Source organism: Camelus bactrianus, chromosome 3, assembly GCF_048773025.1.
Source record: "Camelus bactrianus isolate YW-2024 breed Bactrian camel chromosome 3, ASM4877302v1, whole genome shotgun sequence".
NCBI lineage: Eukaryota > Metazoa > Chordata > Mammalia > Artiodactyla > Camelidae > Camelus > Camelus bactrianus.
In genome coordinates, this window is record NC_133541.1 from 160,668,771 (window position 1) to 160,694,188 (window position 25,418).

At 45.5% G+C, this 25,418-nt stretch overlaps 1 long non-coding RNA gene across 2 annotated transcripts in view; it reads right to left on the minus strand.

Annotated features, from left to right (window-relative positions):
* Positions 1–24,236, minus strand: part of LOC141577213 (uncharacterized) — a 91,851-nt gene extending 67,615 nt beyond the window's left edge. The window contains exons 1-5 of one of the 2 annotated variants that reach the window (XR_012506027.1): positions 24,132–24,236; positions 22,184–22,737; positions 14,726–14,885; positions 10,958–11,674; positions 4,292–4,856 (exon numbers count right to left, since the gene is read on the minus strand). This is a non-coding gene — a long non-coding RNA (uncharacterized LOC141577213). The remainder of the gene's footprint in view (positions 1–4,291; positions 4,857–10,957; positions 11,675–14,725; positions 14,886–22,183; positions 22,738–24,131) is intronic. The other variant, XR_012506028.1, reaches the window with a different exon arrangement.
* Between the last annotated feature and the right edge of the window lie 1,182 nt (positions 24,237–25,418).

A 25,418-nucleotide genomic window follows, 5' to 3' on the forward strand; every position in this document is an offset into this window, starting at 1 on the left:
CTGATGATGTCCTTTAGCTCTTGGCTGGGCTCCCTCTACAGCAGGACTGCTTGGCGACCAACTGGTGTTTGTCCACCTGCTCCTCTGAGACCATGAACTCTTGGAGGCCACGTGGGAAAAAGGAGTGAGACGATAAGAGGGGTGGGAAGAGCAAAAAGCAAAATCACAGCCCAAGTCCCAGATTCAAGGATTCTGACTCAGAAGAAAAGAATAAAATGTTTAATACGTATGTCATTTGGCTATGATTTTTGTGGCTCATGGAAAGCAAGAGGTTGGTGTTCTAGTCTAAAATCCAAGTTACATGCAAAGAAATGTACATATTCATATCCAAAGGAAACCAGAGCTGCTCAACAACAGTTTGCAGTTAAAATCAAAGGAAATTTGATAAAGGCAATCTCTCTCTCTCTCTCTTTGTTTTTTTTTTTTTTTGTATCATATAGTTGTAGAAGTATTTGTATAACTAAGTGATGGCTAAAGCCTATGATTCTGCACTGGAGTGTTTGGGGCAGAGGAAGCCCAGATTACATGCACTGTGTAAATACAATCACACCAACACACTGACAGGTGCCCTACTGGCTGAGCTGAAGTTCCAAAGCAGACAACCTTACGATGCAAGACAGCTCTCATTAGAAAGTAAGGAATGCAATGTTCTCTACTCAATTACTTACGTTATATGGGCCATTAAGCGATAGTGCATCTTGTCTAATGAAACCCCAAAATAAATTGTTAACGTCGATTTTCTCCATCTGACCCTTATTTGCTAACTTTGGATATCAAACCCTCACTCCATACAGAAAGCTCAGACCTACGCTGCAGCAGGTTACATCCAGTGGAAGAAAGCCTATCAAGGGAGAACTGGAGAGTTTCCCTTCAGAAGCTGCTAAGTCTGGTTTTGCACCTGTACGTCATTTGCAACCACGTCATCGTCAAAAGAGTAAGACCTTACCTCTGTGGGGCGAAAAGCACTGCGGTGCTTCTGAAACATTAAAAAACACTGAGCTTTGGGAAAGAGTCCTGAGGCACTTAAATCGTACTTTTTGTGAAAGGCTCCAATACTGACCCAATTCACCAATCCAGGTACAACAGGGAGGTACCGGAATTAGTAGAGAGAACATGCCCTTGAAGTCTGACAAGGCCCTGCTTGAATCCTGCTACAGCATTTACTAGCCGCGAAATGGACCAATTCCTTAACCCCTCTGAGAAGGCTTCCCAATCTGCAAAAGGGGGCTGCCACCGCCCACCTGGGAGGCACGGATGTGAATGCAACACGCAAGTAGTGAGGCCGACTACTACCTGACACGAGACCTGGCTAGTTTCCCTCCGCTGCCCTTCTCCCCCTTTAAACTTGCCCTGTTCCCCCTGGTAAGGGTCAATCCACGGACCAGACTGCCCGATTCTTCTGTGTATCCCCGGATACATGTCTTACCCTTAGGAGGCCAGAAAAAGGACTATCTCCTCCAACGTCACTATCAATGTTCTTAAGAGTCTGGGTTTTTTTAACTCCATTTTGCAGGGAGACTATTCCAGAACTGTCCAACCACCATTCTCCACTTTGGCTCCTTCTCACCTCAAATCTTCTGTCTGCTGGCCTTTTGTTCGTGGGAAAGAGAGTCCGCTAGGGTGGAGACTCCCTAGGCCTCTGTCCCTCCCTCACAGGTGAGTGTGACTACCTTCTTAACACACCCCACTCCGATTCCATCTTCCGAGGAGGTTCCCCTCCTGGAACATGCAGCCTCTGCATCATCCCCAGACGCGCACGCGTTGCCACAACCCTCCATTCAGATTTCTTCCTGGGTGGCCCTGCCCACCCCCAAGACCCTTAAGGATAAATGCCATTGCTCTGAAAATCCCAAAAGCCACTGACTGACACACCAAAGCTGCATGGTCTGGGCTTTCCTCCAACACAGGCACAGCCCTGACCCGCCTCAGCCTCAGTCTGCACCTCTCGAGATGAGCTCATCCACCTGTACGGCTGTGAACACCAGCTAAGAATGACGACTCCCAACGTGTATCTCTAGTCCGGCTCCTTCACCTGAGCCCCGGGGCCATAGAACCGAGTGCCTCTTTCAAGTCCTAACTTGGATGACAAATGGAATCTTAAAAATGCCTCATGTCCACCATTTACTCTAGAGTTCGATTCCTGGCAGGTACCTCCCAGGCTCCCGATTTTAGTAACAGACCCAGAACCCACCTAGGTGTTTGAGGTCACATTCAATTTCCCCTGTTCCTCCCCCCGGCCCTGCCCTGGAATCAGTCTTGTCATTTCTATTGCTAAGCCAGTCTCAAGTCTGGTTCTGCAAGGACCACGGATGGAACCCCACAAGCTGACAGCAAGGTGCAGTGCGTCACAGTCCTCTGAAGAGAGCTCCCTGGAGGGGGAGGCATCTCCTGCCGCTGGTCACCTCAGAAGGCACTGGATTCTCACAAAGGAGGCCCAGGAGAAGGGACTCAAGGTTCTCCTGTGGTCTGAACTTTGAAGGGCCCGAGGTTTGTGGCAGTTCCTTGTTAGCAGACACACCTGCCAGTGAGCAGATGAGGATGGGGGAACCCAGGCAAGGCTGTTCTCACTCCGACCCCTGGGCTCTCGGGAGCCACTGGAAAGGCCTGTGTTCAGGGCACAGCCCAGCCTTCACAGATCCCAGCCTGCATTTGCCAACCCAGAGAGCCTAGACTCCTACTTGCGATTCTTGTGTTCTGTTCCCCCCCAGAATGTGATGGGCTCTTTCAGAACGTCTGGCCTGTCTCAAGCGAGACCAAGTCAGTGAAGGATGAAGTGTCCACAATTGGACCAGGGCATGAAAGGGGAAACAAGGTCTCATGGCCAGCATGACGGTGGTGGCCAAACCCTTCCCCCGGGTGAGATGAACCAGGGTGTGGGTGAGAATGCAAGGTCACTTCACAGCTGACTAGGGTGTTGGAGACTCACTACCGCAAACTAACGACACGGCCGTCAGTGGTGGACGTCAGCTGCAACAGACACGGAGTCAGCTATTTACTGCCATCATGGGTTAATAGTAAAGGCTGATGCAGGGAGGACTGCATGGCTGCTGAGGCAAACCACAGACCCGGCTCTGAATGCCCACTGGCTGGAGCAGAGAGGAAGCTACAGTCCCCTTTAGCGGTCCCTGTGTCCACCAGATCCAAGTGAGCCAGCTACTTAGGAGAAGGACATGTTGTTCTGATACTCAGAAAAACCAGCCTCGTAAAGGGAAAATAAGAGTGGCATGGAGTTTAGACCCGCTCCTGCCTCTCTATGAAGGCAAAGTAAAGTAAATGGCACCGGGAAGGTGAATGAAAAAACAAAAAACAAAAAACCGGTGACTGCTTCTTCCAACAGCATCCCCTGCAGCTGCTCACCCCCGAGACTGCCACTTTCTCACCAGTGACCGCCGGCCAGGAAGCTCCGTCACGCACGTCACACAGAGACAGCCCTGAATCGCGTGCCAAGCACGTTTGTCTAAAAGCCAGAATCAAGGAAGATGCTGCAGATTTTGACATTCCAAGTTTAAATACTCCTTGAAAAAAATCCCTCAGCAGCCGCCTAAATCAATTCACATCTCACTTCTTCAAAACAATCAAACAAATTTAATAAGGGCGCATTTGTCACCAAACATAAGGAGGACCAAACTGGTTCCTCAAAGCAAGGATTTTAACAGGTATCAAACACCAGTGGGTGATGTGCTAACAAAGCAAAAATTCCAAAATCTAGAAAATAAAAAGATGACTAGGATAATATATGGATAAAGGCAACTATTAAGTTTTTGCTTTTTAAAGCGATGGGGACAGCACGGAGGACTATCTCGCTATTTCCAATGCAGGGTGTGCACAGTCCACTTTTCAGACCCAACAACATGCTCACAGGGTGGTACAAGATAGAAAGGGAAATAGAAAAAGGAAAAGAGGAACAGCGAAAGTTAGAAACACATGAGAACAAAAATAACTGAGAGCAATTACAAGAATTTACGTGAGTTTGGTGAGGACAGGGACGAGGGGACGGTGAGACCCTACCTCACCTATTGTTCCAGGGAAGGCAGGGGCCTGAGGCGAGCGGCGCTGCCGGGGTCCCCAACATGGTCAGCGCCCCTAACCTAAACTTCACCTAGATGCGTGTAAACAGCTTTTGAGCTACAAAATGTGGTCGCAATTCAAGCTGGACAAATTTACTCACTCCCACCAAGAGTAACAGGAGAGAATTAGGCTCTGTTCCTGCACCAAAGCATTGTTTAAAAAATTAATGACTGTGTAATAGTAAAAGCAACAATGGAGTAAAAGTGACTGGAGGAGAACTTACTTGATCCGAGCTCACTGGCCGCGTTATCTCACTGACGTTCAGATGCTGGCTGAGCCCTTACGGTACCAAAACAGACAGACCCACCAGGAGGGAGGTTTAATGCGCTGCTGTATTTTGATGCCGGGAGCCATGCCTGGTACACAAGGTTCTGGGTAAACAATGGTGAAAGTGTCAACCACTATGGGCTAAGCACACAACCAGCTACTCCGCCAAATCCCAAGGACACACTTCAAAAGACAAAAACAAGCTGGCATTCTCTGGTGGTTCTGCAGACTCAGAGCCAAGCTGTTGCTGAGCAAACATGTGACCAGTGCCTCCTGTGACAAAAGAGGAGGCACTGGCCAGGGGGCTGGGGCAGGGCTCTAGGCTTCCACTGCTCACCCACCATTCTGTCCAGGGGGAGATGTTGGTCCCTGCTTACGTTGCACCGATGTACCGACATTGACTGACGCCTGGGGACTCAGCAGGAGGTGACAGGTGACGGGAATGGATCCAGCCTGGGAGTGGCACGGTGCTGGCATCTGTGTCCTCAGCATTGCCCAGGCCACTACATCTGCCAGCTCATCTACAAGAAGCAGAAGGGGAGAAAGCCGTGTAGATCACGGGGCCCTGTGAGGACAAGTACAGGTCATGGCCACAACATGCCTCGCCCCTTCCTTAAGATATAGAGGTATGTCCGGGGAGGAAGTGAAAATTCATCCAGAGCCCGCCAGGCACCACAAGCAGGTGGGACTCGGGTCCCCTGTAACTGTCACTCACAGGACTGGTCTGGACTTTCTTTTTATCAATTCTCTGGCATCTTCTCCTCCAACTTACCAACAACCAGAATGTAGAATCTGATTTTAGACTCACAGAGAATCGCAGAAAACCTCCTCCACATCAGGCCCGGCAGCACGTGCCAGGCCCTCCGACCGTACCTGTGGGACCGCCATGAGCCCTCTCCAGACTCAAGGCCCGAGGCCGTAGGTCGGGGGGGGCACAGATTCTCACACTCTCCCCAGCAAATGGGGACCACCTCTCGGCAAAGGCATCTCACCTTCTTCTGCCCGAGGGACATCTCGATAGATATACAGGGAAACAGAGCAGAATGTGGGGGGGTAGGCAGCCCAGAAGAGCTCGTCTGCACTTCCAAGGCAAAGTGGGTCCGTTGACTTAATCACAGGGACAAAGTGAGGACGAATCTTTCCCTGCTGTGCCCCATGCTCCGTGACACGCCTTTCCCTGTGTAAGGAGCTCATTTGGAAGCCCCTGGCAGTGTTTCTGTTGTCCTAAATTGGCATGGTGGTTGTCAGGCAGGGAGAGAGGGCCTGAGCCGTGCAGGTGCTGGACCTGGGAGGCAGGAGACACTGGCTCCACCCCCAGCTCAACCAGCACTTCATTCTGCGTCTCAGGATTCAGCATGACATCTATAAGCAAAGGGATGAGACTGTCCCAGGACATGCTGTCCAACAGGAATTAAATGACAGCCATGTAAAGAAAGTTTCCCAGTTGCCACATTTAAAAATGTAACCCCCCCAAAAAAACCCCTAGAAACTGATTTTAAGAACATATCTTACTTATTCTACAGTATGTAAAATACTATCATTTTGACATGTAATCAATAAAGAAAGAAACAAGATAGTTTACATTCTTTTTACTAGACAAGTCTCAGCGTCTGATGTGCATTTGACCTACAGCACATCTCAGCTCAGAGCAGCCTCCTCCCCAGCTCTCCTAGCATCAGTGGCTTTGGCTACTCTATTGGACAGCAACTCCAGGGGTCACACCAGGGGAATTGGCTGAAAAGCCGGAGTAAGTGTCCATAATAATCCTAAAAGAATCTCTCTGAAACAAAGGTGGATTCACTTTTAAACGTCTGAAAACCGGCGGGTTTCACCTCCCTCACGCCTTGGCTACAAGACAGCCCTCCTCCTTGCTGATCCCTTTCTGGATGTAGGGAAGCAACCCTTCACACAGCCAGGGTGTCCGGGCATCCAGGTATACTTTCCTGCTCTCTGTGTCCAATCCCACAAAGTCCTCCTTCTCAAACAGGATGTAGAGCAGGAGGATCTTGTCCCCAGACTTGTCGGATGCACAGTCCAGCCACTTGGACTTGAGCATGATGAAGAGAGACTCAGTGAAGTCCTCGATCCTCTTCTCCACCACCCTGCAGTCCTCGTAAATTGAAGGCCACGTCGGTGCGCGGCTGCTCGGCCACCTCCCAATGCAGCACAAAGACAAAGAGCCGAGAGTCATAGAGCGTGGTGCCATACAGCTCCTCTGCACGTGGAGCTTCTCGAAGGTCTTGGCCAAGAGGCAGTCGGTAATGGTGACAAGGCCCACGACCTTGCGGTGGGTCTGGAAGTCGTTCCACCCATTCTCGGGCGCATAGTGGTGACTGTAGTGGATACGGAGTGCCCACTGCGAGCCGCAAGGGATGATCTGCCTCACCAAGGAGATTCGCTTATAGATGCAAAAGAAATTCTCCTCTGAGATGATCCCCACGGGTTGGACCACCACGGGGAGAGTCTCGTGGTCCTAAGCACACTGCACGTAGTCAGGGATGTTCATGTTGCAGGCCCTGACGAGAGGGAAGAGGAGACCGAGGTACATACTGTGCTGCAGGCTGCGGGCCTCACTGGGTTGCGGTGACCTGGTGTGTACCAGTCAGAAGGCAGGGGAAGCCCAAGCAAATCCGGGGGTACAGTTTGTCCTCAGCGTCTGCACATGGCTACCGCAGCTCGGATCACATTACGCAGCTTTTGGTCTAGGCTTCCGCCCTCTGCAGAAAAGGGTCATTTCTTCTTTTCTGTTTCCAAGCACCTAGCCAGGCCCTGATGCAAAGTCAATGCTCAAAACTGCTGAATAAAGGAATGAATAAAGGAACTGCTTCCACACCCCTCAGCAGGATATAATGCAAAGAAACACAGTAGGATCAAAAGACCTGGATTTCAACTCCAATTTATTTGAACTCCTAAGCTGCAGAATACTTGATAAGAAAACTTGCTTTGGGGAAGAGAGTACAGTTCAGTGGTAGAGCACATGCTTAGCATGTATGAGGTCCTGGGTTGAATCCTCAGTACCTCATTTTAAAAAAAAATGAAACAAATAAATTAACCTATTTACCCCCCTCAAAAAATATTTTTTGAATTCCAAATTCAAGAAAAAATAAACACCTTGCATTTGACACAACGTTGTAAACATGAGTATAATTCAATTAAAAAAAAAATCCTTGCCTTACAAGAATATATCTGGATTATGGAACTTTACAAATGTAAAATGCCTAGGTTACCACCTGCATAAAAAGAAGGAAATGTACAAATTTACTATCCCTCATTTATGAGCTATATTTCCTTTGGGGGGTTTATAACCTCTCAGAGCAAATTTTCTCAGATTAAAAAAAGAAGGAAACATTACCGGATTCTCCATAGTGCTGAAGAATCAGATAAACCTATGATAGCATCTGACCCACAGAGTTTACTCAATAAATGCTTGTTGAATGAATGAATAAACAAGCAAAGTGAATGCTGCCCCCTGCCACAGAGCATTATGTTGGTACTGCCTGGAAATTCCAAGCCCACGTTTCACCCGACTCTACACTAACCATGGGTGACCTGGGCAGGCCTGTGTGCTCCTCTTAACCCCAGTTTAATCATGAATAGAAATGAGGGCAATAACACAAACCTCAAAGGGTTAGTGAGTCATTACTGAATTGTATCCCAACTTTGAAAGATGGAACCTTTAAAGAAATTTGGGCAAAAAGTCCGTAGGCCCTCTCCATATTATCTCTTACAACTGCATGGGAATCTACATTATATCTCAAAATTAAAAAGTCTAATTTATTAAAGAGGCTATTGAGGTTAAACGAGCTCACTGTCTCAAATAAGGAACACACAGTACAAATAGGTCAATGCCCAGCCCATGAGATACACTCAGTAAACATTCCCACTGAGCCCACTGGTCCCTCCAACTTCAGAGCACGATGATGTGTCCTCATGGCCAGAGGCCCCTGCACCTGAAACTAACAAAGCTAATGGTCCCCACTTTCAAGAACCCCTGCCACCACTGTAGGACTAATTTTGTACTTGTAATTTTTTTCTTTATATTAAATAGAAAAACGTAATTGCATAGCTTTCAGGCCACCAAAACCTGACTACAGAGATCATGATGGCAGCCCTTCTTCGTGAAACAATAAAATGAAAAGCCATTTCCACAAGATCTCTGTGTAAATCTACTAGGGAACTTCATCCTGGACTGAGAAGAAGAGGACTGGGGAGGAGGGGGCAATCTGCGGCACACAGACCCATGGGCCACCTGTCCCACGATGGACTTTAGACCCAACACTCACCCTCAAGGAACTTCAAAATAGACACAGACTGAGTGCTGTGGACAAGATTTTTTTTTTTTTTTAAAGAAATCCCTTATTCCCTCGCAGGTTTTGTTTCTACTGAGAAACAAATGTCTTATGTGTATAATGTTTCACAAAACACTTAAATTATTATCACCCCAACTTGACGCATTAAGAAACTGAGGGAGAGAGGTTTATCACATTGTGCAAGATTAGAGAGAGGCAAAAAAAAAAAAGATTAGAGAGAGGCCACGTCGGACACTGTATTTAAACCCAAGCCCCTGTTCCAGTGCTCACACTAGAAAGTGGGATATACTGCCCCTTTCCTGCCCTCTCCCTGCAATAAATCTCTGAAGACTCTTTTCTGTGCCACCTGGAATCACAATCACTTCAATTTTCCACAAAGAGCTATGTCACATATTGGATGTGTCAAAATCTATATGTTGAATGGGAGGAGAGATTTGTATTTTCTGTTTCTCAAAGGAAACATGGCTTAAAAGAAACTGAAAAGCACTTTTCTAGTCTAAGTCTTCATTGTGCAGAGAAGGAAACGGAGGCTCAGAAGAGATGAGGAAAGGGCCTTATTAACAAATATTGCCTCAGCGCAGCACCAAGCCAGCCTTGGGCACTTCTTGGGGAGGATCTGGAAGGCCCAGGAGAATGAGTCTTAGAAAACGGAAAGAGAAGAAGCATACAAGGCCCCGTCTCTGCACCATCATACCATGAAGTTCCACCAAATTACCCAGTATAGGTGCAGCCAACATTAGTGTGGGATAAACAGGTTATAGAAACCTGGAAGTCTCAACCATAGAGGAAATTCCAACATTTACTTTGTTTTTTTTCCCAGTTCAAGCATCAGCTCAGTGGGCACTCTGTACCAGGCACTACACGAGGCCTGGGTTTCTCCCAAATACACAACTCTTATATCACGTGAGCAAACCACACACAGGCCCACCAGAAGGAAAATGCCCACAGATAAGGTGGAATTACTGAAACTGAAAGCAGCCAACCAGCATATATTACTAGCAAAAACGGTGCTGCTAGAAATAGACTCATGGACATAGAAAGCAAACTGTGGTTAGCAGGCAGGAAAAGGGGGATTAACAGATACACGTTAATAAATATAAAATAAATGACAAGGACCTACTATATAGCACAGGGAACTATAATCAATTTCTTGTAATGAGTTGTACTAAAAACCATCTAAAAGATATATAGATACATATGCATATGTTTATAACTGAATCTCTGGTGTACATCTGAAACTAACATTCTAAATTGACTACACTTCAATAAAAAATAATTTTAAAAAATAAGTAAAAATAAAAGCAACGCCATTTAGAAAAAATAAATGAATACTCTGATCCCCTTAGCTGTAGGTGCTGGAGAATTCTGGTTACAAACACCAAGTCCACTGGATCACTCCAACACTGGCTGTCACTCTTTCTGACCATCAGAGAGTCACTTGGCTTCATTGAGTTTATTTTCTCTTCTGTGGAAGGCTTCAGTTTGCAACTAACGATGTATAGAATCTCATCATTCACAAACCCAACAGTTAATGAGGACTTCCCATGGGCCAGGCTCTGGAAATATGAAAATATAGGGTCCGAGATATATTCATGGGTAGAAGAAATTTATGCCATAAAGACATTAATTTTTCTTGCTTTGATAGACTGATTCAATACAATTCTGTTTAGATTTCCTACCAGATTTTTTATGGGTAACAAGATAATTTATGGTCAGGAACAACCAAGAATCTTCTTTAGAACCAGCAATGGGAAGGGGTGGATAGGTCAATCATTTCCACTGGTCTTTCTGAAGTGATGAAAACGTTCTGGAATATTAATGGTTGCACCACTGTGAATATGCTAAAGCTGCTGAATTGTAGCATTTAAGTGGGTGGACTTCATGGTGTGTGAAAAATATCACAAAAATGACGTTAAATGAAAAAATATTTCTTGACAATTATTTTTCCCTCTATACAACTAGTCTGCCCCACAATTTAAGAAGAACAAAAAAACCAAAACAAACCAAATTTTGCCAGGAGCTCTTTAGGACTGCAATGTCCCTGAGTCTCCAACGCCTCTGGTGGTGCTGTTCCTGTTAACACACCCTAGCTGGGCTGGGCTAGTTAGGGACTGTAACTATCTTTTTAAGATCGACGGTCACACGTTTCACCCTGGGAGAGGGAAAGATGGAGGATGTCACAGCCTCATGCCTTCAGCTCATTTTTAACTGAATCAAGCCTTGCTTTCAACACTGTAATCCCTATCACTATAAAAACAGTGACATCATCAAGCACCGCCATCATAACACGTGAAAGTGTTCAAGGTACTTACCTGGGGCAGAAACACTGAGGGAGGAGACGGAAGCTCGCTCAGCACTGACGCTCCCTTTTCCCGACTCCACCAGGAGAAGCTGGGGTTCACAGCCGGAGGCTCTCAGCCCGGGGAGCAGCGCCCACACCACTGAGCTGGCCCCCAGGGAGAGGGGAAGGGAGACGAGGGCAGCCCAGGGGTCGCGGTGCAGGGAAAGCCGGGGGGGACGCGGGCTGTAGCCCCGCTCGGAGGCCAGCCCCAGCCCCAGCCGCCAGCCCCCATCCGGGTCCGCAGACCCCGCCCGCCCGGGACACAGCCCGCCCAGGGGCGGGGACGGGCCGGCGGCCGAGGAGAGGCAGCCCGGGAGGAGAGGACTCGCGGGCGGGAGAGGGGAAAGTGACTCCAGCCGCGGACTCAAGGGAGCCCGGCTGGGGCGAGAGGCGGCAGGTGCACACCTGGCCCTGGACAGCTGTGGCCGGGGCGCCGGGGCAGGAGCCAAAGTCCTAACAGGCGAAAGAGCTGAGCAGAATTTGGGGCCGATCCCATGCTCGGAGCTGGAGCTTCCAACCCTCGTTCCAGCTGGCACCGACTGCGCATGCGCAGGAGGGCCAGCGATCCTCTCTGGGTTCTGCGAGAGAAGGTGGGGAAGCGAGGGACGGAGAAGATGGTAGGAGGAGGGGAGAAGGGGAAAAGTGGAGGGAGAGACATGGACAGGAGGAGCAGAGAGAAGGCAGGGATCTGGAGGGTGGAGGAGTGTAGCAGAGATGGAGAGAAATAGTTTTAACTCTGGGGGCATCCTGAAGGAGGCAGCAGTCCTGCCTCTGCACACTTCTCTAACCCTTCAAGGCCCGCAGCTCATATTTTACCTCCCTGGTCCAGCCCTCCACCCAAGGCCTCTGCAGGAACCCTACGGGGATCACACCCGTTGCCCGAAAGTGGAGCTGGGTTTCCTTTTGCTCTGGGAACCAAGCACCCGCAGGTGTTGTCGCTCAGAACTAACTTGGAAAGAGTACCTATTCCCCTTTTACACGCTGGGACACAGGCAGGCAAGATCTCTGCCTTACCTCCACTCTCCCAGGTGTTGTGCTGGCGGGGAGCGGGAGGTACGAGGTCAGATCCCAGAAGGAGCATACTGCCTGAGTGTTGGTGCATAGTCCCCATCCTTCCTGGGTAAACCACACCCCACCCTCGGGGAACCATCAAGGGCACACAGTATGTCCCTGGGTGTGGGATAGCTGCCCTCAATTCCAGTGCCCAGCTTGCTAGGAAGATAGGAGTGTTACTGAGTCCAAATTCATTCTCCTTAGTGCAGGACAGGCCAGTAAGTTGGGAGACCAGGTGTTGGGGCATGGAATAGCAACTTTCTGTAGACCTAGATGGCAAACTAATTTCCTGGAAAACCATCTCCCCAAGTCAGAATTCAGGCTTCTTTCCTACGAGCTTGGTTTTTGCAATCTTCTTGATATAGGAATTCTTTGTTGTTAGAATCCTTTGTTCTTGCAGCTATCTGCCTGGGTCAGATCCCTGTAAACCTCCAACAAAACAAACGTTATTTTCTATTATGTAAATTGTTATCTTTATATGAATGGAAAAGTGTTAAATATCCTTAAAGGTCAGAGCCATCAAAATAGGCTCTCCTGTATATTTTAGGCTCTAGGCAACATTGTTTTACAAGCAAGATGAAGCCTAGGAGACAGCACAGGGTTAAAGTCAAAGGAACAGATCTAATATGGAGTCAGATTTATTCTTTTGTATTACCAGGGCAGAAGACACTTGAGTATTTAAATCCCTTTAAGTTAAAAACAAGTAATACTTTAAAGGAATTTACATACATAGGTCGGAATGTGCATAGCATATCTGGAAAACACACAAAGGTTTGTAAACAGTGGCATCTCCAGGGAGGGCTGAAAGAACAGAGGATGAGGGAAAACTTCTTTCATATGTGTAATTTTGTGCTCTGTTTGAATTTTTTTAACCACATGCATGTATTTCTTTTTCAGTTAAAAAAATGTGTAATGGAGCAAAGGATTAGCAAGCTCAGCAAATACAGCAGCCATGGAATCACTGAGCCATCAATTTTGATTTAAGCCAGGAAGCATTTATTGACTCTCTCCTATGAGCCCAGTGCTGTTTTAAGACTTCTTTTATTTTTTTTTTTTATAAAATAATAAAGTGCTATTCCTCACCCCTGCCCATGGCTGGTGGAAAACCAACTGAGTTTTATTGAGTTGTTTTCCAAGGAGTAGAGATCAGTTATAAACAGAACACATCTTCAGGGCAAAACAGGAGGAGTGGTTTACCAGCAGGCCAGATAGCTTTGAAGGTTTTTCAACAGAGGCACACAGAGGCTGAGAGAGAAAGCCTCCAGGACCCTACGAAAAGCTGCCCAAACTGCCTTCTCCATGGCACTACTGAAATAGGAAAGAAAAAATCTGACTCCATATTAGATCTGTTCCTTTGACTTTAACCCTGTGCCCTGTTTCCTAGGCTTAGTCTTGTTGGTTCTGCACCTTTTGTAAAACAATGTTGCCTAGAGCCTGAAATATACAGGAGAACCTATTCTCAAGGCTCTGAATTTGAAGGATATTAACACTTTTCTAGTCACATAAAGATAACAAGTTACAGAATAGAAAATAACATTTGTTTGTTGGAGGTTTACACGGATGTGACCCAGGTGAAGAGCTGCAAGAACAAAGGATTCTAACAACAAAGAATTCATACACCAAGTTTGCAACAACCAAGCATTCCCACTTCCCATTTTTAATATAAGAAGAGCCTGAAATCTGACTTGGGGTGATGGTTCCCCAGGACATTATTCTACCATTTCTCAGCTGGCTTTCCAAATTAAAGTCGCTATTTCTTGCCCCAAAACCTGGTCTCCAGATTTATTGGCCTGTAATGCACGAGCAGAACAAGCCTGGACTCGGAAGCACAGACATTGAAAGTACCCACTTGGTATATTAAATGACCTGTTTCTACTCATCTTCCTGACGTTTTATTCTCTTGACCACTCCTGCTATGTTTATGAAAAACCTGTCATGTGGACACATTTCCACCTCTAGCCACTACCCTTCCAGGTAAGAACTGATGCCAAGAAGGCAATGGAAGTTGCTAGAAGGTATTACCTGGACAAAATAGAGCAGAAGTGGGTTCTGCCTGATGTTCAGGAGCAGGCTGGAACACCTGACAAGATGTTATAAGTACGGATAGACAGCTGGGCACCAAAGGAGAAGCTTCTAAACTTCCATGAGGGACTTGTTGGATAGGAAGGAAAAGTCCCAGACTACAGCTAGGATCCCACCACGAGCTTCCTGGGCGAGTCTGGGCAAGTAATTTAAAATCTCTAGGCCCGTGCTGTCCAACATGGGAGCCACAAGCAGCATGCAGGAGTATGAAGTTATTCTGTAGCCAGACAGAATTATAAAAAGACATTTTATTGCAAAGGCCCAGCAGGTATAATATTTAAAAACGTTATTGGTTATCTTGATCTTACGAGTTATTTTTGTATGTGTAGGTTTCTGTGGTTTGTAAGGCCTGTGACTAATGATTCCGTTACAGTGAAGTATTTTGAAATTATAAGTTACTGGACACAGTATCCTCATATCACAGTTGAAAAAACTGATCCACATAAGCAAGGTGATCTGACTTATTAGTTATGAGCAGGGGCTCTTGGTCCAGCCTGCCTGAGTATAAATTCTCACTCTGCCTCCAGGGGGTTCTGTGTGAATCTTGGACAAATTATTGTTGTTTTTGTTGTCGTTGTTATTATTTGTGCCTCTTTTTCCTTACCTTTTAAGTAGCGAGGAATATGTGGACTCTATCTCCTACTGTGTTGGCAGGATTAAATGAGTAAACGTCTGTGCTGCCCACTTCCCTGGGTTTCAGCATTCTCCAGGCAATCAGTGCCAAACTCAGAGGCATTCTCCACTGTCTTCGTCAGTCTGGGATGCTGTAAAAAATTACCGCGTGTCGGGTGGCTTAAACAACCAGCATATTCCTTATGGTTTGGAGGCTGAGACTTTCAAGGTCAAAGTATCCTTGAGAGGATTGCCAGCTCGAAGATGGCTGTCTTCCCAATATCTTCATATCCCAGAGAGCAGAGAGAAGCAAGCACTCTGGGGGCTTGTATAAGAACACTAATCCCATTCATGAGGGCTCTACTCTCATGACCTCATTTTATCCTACAAATAACCTCCCAAAGGCCCCGCCTCCCAATACCATCACCCTGGGAGATTGGGTTTCGACATATGGATTTTGAGGGGATGCAAACATTCAGTCCACACATCGGCTAAGTCTCCCCAACATGCAGTCATCAAACCTGTAGCTAATTTCAAAGTAATATTTATATCTCTCTGCCCATTTCCATTCCTACATCCACTATCACTGAAGCCCTGTTACATTTTATTCCTTATTTTTCTGGTAGAGATTTAATTGATTCCTCTAACTCCAATGCTCCCCTCGCTCCAGTCTGCTTAACAGCCCTGCCAGGTAAGTCTTCCTTAAAACACCTTCCCATTTCACCTGGTTGGTTTTTAGGTATAAATGTCAGAATCCTCTCCACACCCCATCCTATACCTTTAATCCGTTACACTACGGCTCACTATGTTATTTTCCTTTTACCAATGTAATAAATTTCCATAAGCTTAAGAGCTTAAACCAGCACAGATTTATCAGCTTATGGCTGTGGAGGTCAGAGATCCAACACAGTTCTCACTGTGCTAAATTCAAGGTAGCAGCAGGTTTCCTTCCTTCTAGAGGGTCTAGAAGAGAATGTTTCCTTGTTGTTGTTTTTTTTTTTCCAGTTTCCAGAGGTAACCCACCTTCCTTAGCTTGTGCCCCACGACTTCCTCCATTTTCATGGTCAGCAGCCTTTCTGAACATTGCTCTATGGCTACACCTCCCTCTGAATTTAAACTCAGCTGGGAAATGTCCTCCATTTTAAGGACCCCTGTGAATACATTCGGCCCACCTGGACAATCCAGGCTACTCACCTCATCTCAGGATCCCCTTGTCCCATCCAATTCAGGCATTATGTATGTGGCTGCGACACTCACCTGTGTAACATTTCCTCTCATGAGCATTTTATGGTTCAAGGGACTTATGAATGACTTTTTGTTTTTCTTCCTTAGCCTTTCTGAATTCAGTATGTCTGGTGGATTATATGAATCCTTTTTATTTGTTCCCCTGCACTAATCTTTATTAATGTATCATGGGTTTAAAACGCTAACTGATAGACAATTTAGAAGACAGAAATCCTCTAAGATTTTTGTCCTAAAATATCTGTCATGCATTTTGCCATGTACAGTAACATGTCACAGGTGGCTACCCTGTGGCCGGGGAGGGACATGATTCTGCCATCACTCTCCCCTCATTTTCACCAATGTGCTGATCACCTAACCAAGGCTCTATGCTCCCCGCTTCACTCACTTCCTCCTCCTTTCCATTGACTACCCTGTTCCCATCACTTCCTTCATTCAGCACATCAGGATTTCATGACCATATTCTTCTCTAAATGGAAAGGGTATCTTGAATCTAATGTCTGACAACTCTTCTTACTGTATATGCACACACTGACCTGCACAGAACCCCGTCCAGCTCTTTATTTTCCTAGAATCTCCCAGAGGAATCAGTTCCATGATGATGGTGATGATGATGATGATATTGACAATGATGACAGGGACCGCTCAAGGATTCTGATAAAGAGGGAATCAATAAAGGGAGGGAATCACTGCAAAATTGCCCCAGAGACAGGCTTAAAAGTAAATAACTGCTATAGTGTTTAATGAAATTACCTAATATTTAACTATTTTTAAAAATTTATATCGCTGAATTTAAAATTTTAATGGGAATTCTCATTCACCAGTAACCAAGATTCAACTCTAGGACCAAAGTCTAAGGATTTTGATCTTCTAACAAATTGTCCACTAGCCTTTTAAACACGTGATCCTTTTAAAAAGCTTAGTGCTGGGCTGAAAATAAGCAGGATTCATATAATCTCACCAGACACAGTGAATGTGGAAAGACTAAGGAAGAAAAACAAAAAGCCATTCATAACGTCTTGAACTTCACGTTGCTCACAGGAGAAAATGTTTGCCAAGTTGAGTGTCACATCAACATGACGCCTGAGTGGGATGGGGAAGCTGATCTTCCTCATCAGACATTTATCCTGATTTGTTAGATGCCAACACAGTTTCCTCATTGGATTTGCTTCTAACAAGTATGGAAGAATTTACGTTCTACCAAAAGCAGTCTAAACATTTTCCCCTGCTGTCAGGTCTCTGGACTGAATATCCCCACAAGAAGGACATGAATATGCTTCATAGGGAATTCTTCCTGAGAAGCAACAGGATTTTCGAGGGCAGAACTGCAGGCCCCCCATGGAGGGCTGGAGGAGGGCTACAGGGGGCACTGGAAAAACAGCAGGAGTGAGTTCAGATACTACCACTCAGGTCGCCAAAGGCAGCATTGCTATCTCTGAGGATATGACATTCTCCCAAAAGTTCCATGAGTGAAGGTACCTGTGAACACTAAGCTGGTTGTTAAGAAACAGCAGCACATAATTTGTGTCACAACTCAATTACAGTATGTTTTGGTATTTGGAAAATAATTAGCCCATTTTCCTTTGAAACTGCAGCAGTAGCAATAGAAATAAAAAAGGCTGAGCCGTCTTGGAGACAACAATCAATAAACAATTCTAAATCTGCAGGATTCCTTGACGATATGCAAGCAATGAGCTAGATGTGTCTTGCAGATACCTCTTACTGCAGGGCGCTCTCCTGCAAAGCATAGAACTAGTTTTCTCAGCAGACAGAGGGAACCAAGTCAAGATTCCAAATCTTGAGATATTTACTATATGGCAGGAAAGATCACACAAGTACATCCAGCCAAATATGAATAAATGTAATCAAATATTATCAAATGTGATTGGAGCACAGATGAAACAGAAATTCCTTTCACCTGGGATGTAGAGAGACTTCTTCAGAAAATGTGGCTTTGGAGATGGCCAAAGACATGGGTGGAATTTTGGCAGAACAGGATGTAAGGAATTTTAAAACTGATTCTAAAATTCATATAAAAATACAAAGGATCCCAAATATCCAAAATAATTTTGAACAAGAAAAACAAAGTTGGAAGACTTGCACTATCTGATTTTCAGCTTTATTTTTTTTTTAAACTACAGTAATCAGAAATTATGGTGTTGGTGTAAAACAGGAAAATAGAATAATGGAACAGAATAGAATGTTCAGAACTAAACCAACACTTATATAGACAATTGATTCTCAAAAAGGATGCAGTGGAGAAAGGATCTTTTCAACAATTGGTGCTGGAAGAATTAGAGAGTGATATGCAAAAAAAAAATAAATAAACTTTGATCCACACCTCACAAAATATACAAAAATTAACTCACAATGGATCATAGATCTTAATAGGAAATCTAAAACTACAAAACAGCTAGGAGAAAAAGCATAAGCTTAAGCTTTATGACCTTGGGTTTGGCAAATATTTCTTTGCTATGACACCAAAAGTATAATCTATTTTATAAAGAAACTGATAGAGTGAACTTTATCAAAATGAAGACTCTTCAAAGCTGTTCTAAACACTGCTAAGCAAATGAAAAGACAAGCCATAGACAGAAGCTATTTGCAGATCATATATCTGATAAAGGTCTCTCTTTGTATCTGATCCAGAATAAAGAGGTCTCAAAACTCAATAATAATGCAAACACCTGAATGAATGAATGAGGCCAGAAAACACACTTCAGTAAAGATATCCAGATGGATAATAAGCATATGAAAAGATGCTGATTAAAGGTGCCATTAGTCATTAGAGAAATGCTTTTAAAAACCACAGTGAGATACTAGTACACATACATACAAGAATGAATACGATTAGAAAGACCGACCTTACAAAGTGCTGGTAAGGAAGTAGAGCAAGCAGAGCTGATACACACAACAAGGAATTTACAATAGTACAACCATTTTGGAACAGTCTTTAACAGTTTCTTTAAAAAAGGTAAATACCTATCTACCATATAACCCAGATATTCCTCATCTGGTGCTTTAGAAAAGAAAAGCATATGTCCATATGAAGACTTGTAACCAAATATTCACTGCAATTTTATTTATAATAGCTCAAGTTGTAAATAACCCATGCATCCATCAAGAAGTAAATGGAGAAACAAATGATGGTCTATCCAAACACTGCTCACAACAAACTATTCAGTAAAAACCCAGCACAAAACAATACTCTGCTATAAGAAAAATAAGCTATTAATACAGCAACACAGATGACTCTCAAAATAATTACACTGAATGAAAGAAGTCAGACAACATAGAGTAGATACTGCATTAATCCATTCATACAAGGATCTTGAAAATGCAGACCAATATGTTGTGATGGAAAGCAGATCAATGGTTTCCAGGGGAAGAGATGGGGAGGGAGGGAGGGACAACAAATGGCAGGAGAGAAGCTTTGTGGGTGATGGGTATGTTCACTCTCTTGAATGTGGTCATGGTTTCTTGGGGATATACTTATGTCAAAACGTATTAGCTGTACACTTTATACGTGTGAAAATTACTTTGCCAAGTATACCTCAAAGCTGTTTTAAGAAAAAAGGCACTTCAGTCCTGATCCACCTCAGCGCCTGATTGGAGTGACATGATCAGTCCCTCACCCTGTTTGCCTAACAGGAAGATAGAAAACCTCTCATGGAAAATAACATATGGATTTTTCATTTGCAATGTCTGCCATGTAATAAAGAATTTCAAGACATGCAACATGTCAAGACTATATAACGGATAATATGAGAATAAGAAACATTAGACAAAGGATGCAAACCCCCAGGTGATGTAGGCATCAGAGTTACCAATAAAGGCTATGAAATACTTTTAATATTTTCAAGAAAATAAGGAAATTATGGGAGAATAGATAACAGGGTAAAGACTTTCACCAGAGAAATATACTGGAATGTATTTTTAAGAGAAATCAAACAGATACTCTAGAACTGAAGCTTTCAGCTCTGGAAACAGGTAAACAGAGCTAATTAGGATCCCTTTTAAGTAAAACTTTCAGTAATGCCGGGTAAAATACAACAACAAATGTAACACAGAGCTAACTATGGAAAGAGAAGTTCCCAGGTGACAATACAAAGAGGACACTTAAAGCCCAGAGTGGTAATCTTGTGAGCTGATGCCACCACACCCTGGAGGGAAGGGGTTTTAATCTGCACATAAATAGAGATACAATGTTCATTTAGGAAAAAGAGTCCATACCAGATGTAGAAGACTCTTCCTTTATATCTATATAGGCAGAGACAGAGATGTAATGTGGCAGCAGAGGTCACAGTGACACAGGGCCCTGGGCCAAGGAGTGTGAACACCTCTGCAAGCTGGGAATGGTAGGAGGACGAATCCCTCCCTAGAGCCTCGGTGTGGAACGTAGCCTTGGCCACACGTTGGTTTTAGCCCACTGACAATGACTTTGCACTTCTGCACAATAGAAGAGTGAGACGATGAATGTGTATTGCTTTAAGCCACTGAGTCTGTGGTCCTTTGTTACAACAGCAAAAGGAAAGAAACTCAGGAACCAACATGAACATGAACCCCAAGCTGCCTGCTGTGCTGGCAGGAAGTTCTTTGTCTCTGATCCTGAGGGAGTCTCCCGTCTTCTGGCAGCATCCACAAACTACCTCATGCTAACTTGACAGCTTGCAGAGGGTTAAATCTTAACCCTGCACATTTCTTGATATTTAGTTAATAAAAATGATGGTGTCATCATGGGTATTTTTCCATCTTTTAAATACACTTCAGTCTTCTAATAAAGCTACCTCTAATTGAGAGACAGTGTAAATAATTTTCAATCTTCATAATAAATAACTGTGGTTTTATTTGGTTATTTAAATTATGAATAATAATATTCACATTAGTAAAAGTTATTAAAATCAACATTGTTTAATGAAAATATCATTTCTCTTTGCATGAACATGTATTAACTACAATAAATGTTCCATGCTTTGTTCTACGATTTACTGTTAGAGCCTTATAGAATAATATATTCCTCAAAAGATTTTATGGCAAAGGGATTTCTTTTGGTGGAACAGTTCCTACATCAAATCTGGTGCATGGCTCAGGCCACTGGGAACCTAGAGTTGATAGAAATTAGGAGGCATTATAAACACAAAATGATTTTTAAAGATTTAAACAACTGGATGTGTGAAAACAAAGAATCCGAGAATATTCTAGTGAAATAAATGTATTTTTCAGCTTAAGCAAGACACTGGGTGAATAAATCTAAAATGAAAAAAACACCCAGAGATCAGCAGTGAGTCATGCATGCAGTGTGACTGATCAAAACCAAGTTGTTTCCAAACCAGTGTGCAGGCTTGATGCCTTCATGAATCAAGTCTGTGTGGCACCAGTTCACCTCGAATACATGTTGATGAGGTATTTATAAGCCCTTCACCATCCCAGCACAAAACCCACACATGAGCCACAAGACCATCACCTACACATCTGCAAAAGACACAGCATGGTGAATAGCACTTTTCTTGTTCAGTAGCCGGTGGCAGGGCACTGTGAGCAGACAGAGATACAGGGACACAGAGACACAGAGGCACTTCCCCTCACTCAGCTGATAACCTTCCGTGCATTCCTGGGGACAGGATTGTCATAAAATGCACCATGGATTGATCCTCCTCCTAGGAAAGGAACGGTACGTCTGTCCTCTGGTTGGAGCAAGGGTGGCCGGAGGATCTCAGAAGAGCTGTTTCAGCACAAGCAATAGAATTTTCGGCCACCGTGACCACGAGAGACAGGTCTCCTGCCATCCCGGTAGGCACTTGGGCTCCTGACAAAAGCTGGGCTCAGTAAAGGCTTGAGTAGAAGGCACAGATCTGAGGGTTGCCCCAGCAAGAGACAGGAGGTAGGGCCTGGTTTATACTGCTCTGGGTGTATCCCAGCCTCATCCGAATACGAAATCAGAAATTTGCAAAACAGCAGAGCTGGGATGGATCATCTACTCCAGACTCCTCACATTACAGTTTAAAGGGTGGCAGCCCTGGGAGGCAAAGCAACGTGCTAAAGGCAGAACGTGGAAGAGGCAGCGCGAGATAAAATGCACCGTGCCAACCCCTGTTCAAGGATGCTGACAGTGAGTGTGGGGCCAAGGTTTCCAACGAGGAGAATGAGACAGTGTAAATACTTTGTTCCCCCCAAAACCCCAAATATTTTTTAATGGCACAAAACTCACCTTAACTAGCTCTCTTCTGAGGGGGCTCTCTTCTGCTTCTTCGTCTTTCTGTCTGTCTCCATTTCTCTCTCTCAGACAAAAACACATACAATTATGTGAAAGGGGACTTCCTGCCATACAAAGACAAAATTCATATCTTCAAAAAGACACCTGACAAAGCACGTTTCTCAATTCAAGTCTTTGTGTGGGGTCTGGGCAACTGGCTTATTTTCTAGAACATTCGGTGGTTCGAAAATCAGATCATCTTCCCCAAAGGAAGAGTTCTGGTCCGTGTTGATGAAGTTGGGGATGTCACATTTCATGAGCAAGTTCGGCTCCTCCTCTGGCCACCTGCTGCATCTGATGGCTTCCTGGAGCCGAACATCACTGTCAAGGGCTATGGTTGGGATACCAGCTTTGGCCTTGTCGAAGTGTCCCACTTCATTGACGTAGCTGTGAAAGATGGACCTAGATTCGTCATTGACCTGCCAGAGAACATCTTGGGCACCAGCGGTCTCCCAAAGTCTGACACAAATCTGTTCAGGCTGAATCTGTTCTCGGGAGACTCTGCATTGCTATAAAGAAAACCAAAATAAAATATCGCTCACACTCTAGCTCGGTGACCTGAAGAATCATAGTTTTTGCCATCTACTGAGAGCAAACCCCTGCAGAGAGCATGCTGACAAGCACTGGAAGTGAAAGACATCACTTCTGAACACATACAATTACACCCAAGGCAAAAGTCTCAAGTGAGGACCCTTGGAAAATCCTGAAAAAACATCGCTCCCTGAGAATCCTCAATATTGGTGTCTCGCACACCAGTGTTTCTCAGTGGGACAATCAGATCATCTTCATCAGATTTAGTTAAAGTGCTTCTTAAAATGCAGAATTCTGGTGTGCACACCGTCAGAGTCTCAGAGGTAAGGACTGGTAGTCTGTATTTTCATAGCCACCAAGATCACTAAACATGCTCAGGTTTAGCACCGCGGTCTACATCGGGTCACCTCAGCATCGACAATGCTGTCTCATGTGGTGGGGTGGCCATGTGTGTCAGGGTGCTGTCCTACCCACGTGACTCCCCTGATTCTCAAAACTCACAGTGCAGCCCCATTGGGCAACAAATACTACCATTTCACAATGCATACTCAAGGCGCCCGACTGACAGATACAATCAGTGATAGGAGAGGGGACAAAACTCAGCTTCCTGATACCTTCTTTCACTTACTGTGGGACAAATGATCAATTCAATGGTAATAAATTAGTGAATGAGTGAATAAGGTGACTCGTTAGTCCCACGAGTGCCTGGAAGAGCGAGCCTGGGCACACTGAGAACAGTAACAGCCCATCTACTTAATTGCCATCCTCCCCAGATCTATGTAAAGGTTACTACCACGCAGGCAGTGTCTCCTGAAGGGCAAGAATCATGTCTGAACACACTCTCAAATCCAGAACAGAACCTGACAACTATTAGGCTCTGGAGTCTGTGTTTAGCGAGTGTGGAATCTCAGTGATTTCAGCCCTTAGACCTTGTCTTCCCATCCCACCCCTCATGATATGGCCCCTAAGACCAGTTCTTTCAGGGCTGGGGCCACGGAACACATTTACAGGACTGGAAGAATCTGATCATATAAACCATCCCCCAGATTATCATCAAGTGTCACCTGCATTTCAGGGATCAGTAATTCCAGAAGCTTTGCAGTTCAGGCAGCTGAGGGATTTTTATATCAGCTCTGTCTTCTACTGTGACTGCCTGGGTGACATCCGACAAGGAATTCTCAAAAGCCTGAGCTTTTCCTTTCAGGAATAATCTAATTAACAAATCTCGCTGACCACTCAACCAATGTGATGTGAAGATCAATGATTTACACAGGATTACAACATTCACTAGGTCGTGGATTTAGTATCAGAGAAAAATCATTTGAGAAAGATTGACAGAATTTAGCTTTAATGCAAATTTAAGTATTCTTACCTTTCAGTAAATCATCTTCCCCTACTTATCACTTCACCCAAGTTTAAAAGATATTTGAGAACAGGGATGAGTTTGCCAGCAATCTGTGACCCAATAACCTAAAATGTCACCTAGGAAAAAGAGAGGAGTAACACGTTTTTAAAAAGCATGTTGAGGATGGCGGGGCCATCCCCCAACTCCACACTAAGGAGCTCTGAGTAATAGCTTTCCTGCCTGCCTGGGGCATCAGCTGATGTGAAAACCCACCCAGAAACCTCACTGTCCAGCAGCTCTTCCGTAACACAGGCTACACTTCCTCAGAATTAAGAATTGGGTCAAGTAACCCCTTCGCTGAAGAATAAAGACAAAGGAGAACAAGAGGTTTCTGCCCCTCCCCAGGGGAGAGCCCAGACCTTGGGCTGCATGCACTGCGCCCACCTCCCAGGAGAAGAATTAACTGGAGAAGGGCGTTCTGCGAAACTGGGGCAGCAAAGTTTGAGATGTGAACAAATTGACCAGCTGGCCAGGGACAGCCCCCTTCGTCGCTGCCTTGGCAGCTGCCTCCGCCCCCTCAGCACATTCTGCCCACCTCCAGTGGCTAAGCTGTCAGGGAAACTGTGCTTTGGGACCTGGGGCAAAAGAGGCTGCCCCCAGGCCAAGCTGCGGAAGAGATGGGAGCTAAACCACCAGCTCCCAAGCGGCAGGCTCCATACCCCCGCTAACACCCCGCCGCCCCCTCACCCTACTGCAACCCCGGGGCAATATGACCCGGAGAAACGTGACCTGGGAACGAGGGTCAGCCACGTCAGGCCTCCAGAGAGATGGGAGCTTATCCTCCACCTCGCCAGGGGCAGCCCCTCTCTCCTCTCCAACACCTGATCTCACCGCGCCCACCTCCCAGGAGCAACCTGACCGGGTGTGGGGTGTCAGGCGAATCTTGCTCGGGAGAGGCCATCCCCAGGCCAGGTCAGTGGAGAGGAGAAGAAGTGGCCCCATTAGGCAGGGCAGCCGGACATCGCAGCTGCCTCTGCCCTTCGAACGCATCGCGCCCTTCTCCCAGGAGCAAGCTGACCTGGAGACGGGCATCCGGCTTCTTGGGCTGCAGAGGACGCCCCCAGGATTGGCAGCGGGGAAGAGGAGAGCAAATTGACAGGCTCAGCGCTGCAGGTCTTCTACCCTCGCCGTCGCCACCCCCGGACCTTAAAGGCACCGCCAAGGGCACCCCTCCCCCAGCAGGTTGAATGGGACAGGTGTGTCTGGTGATCTGGGGGAGGAGAGGCCACTCCCACACCAGGCAATCGGGGAGAC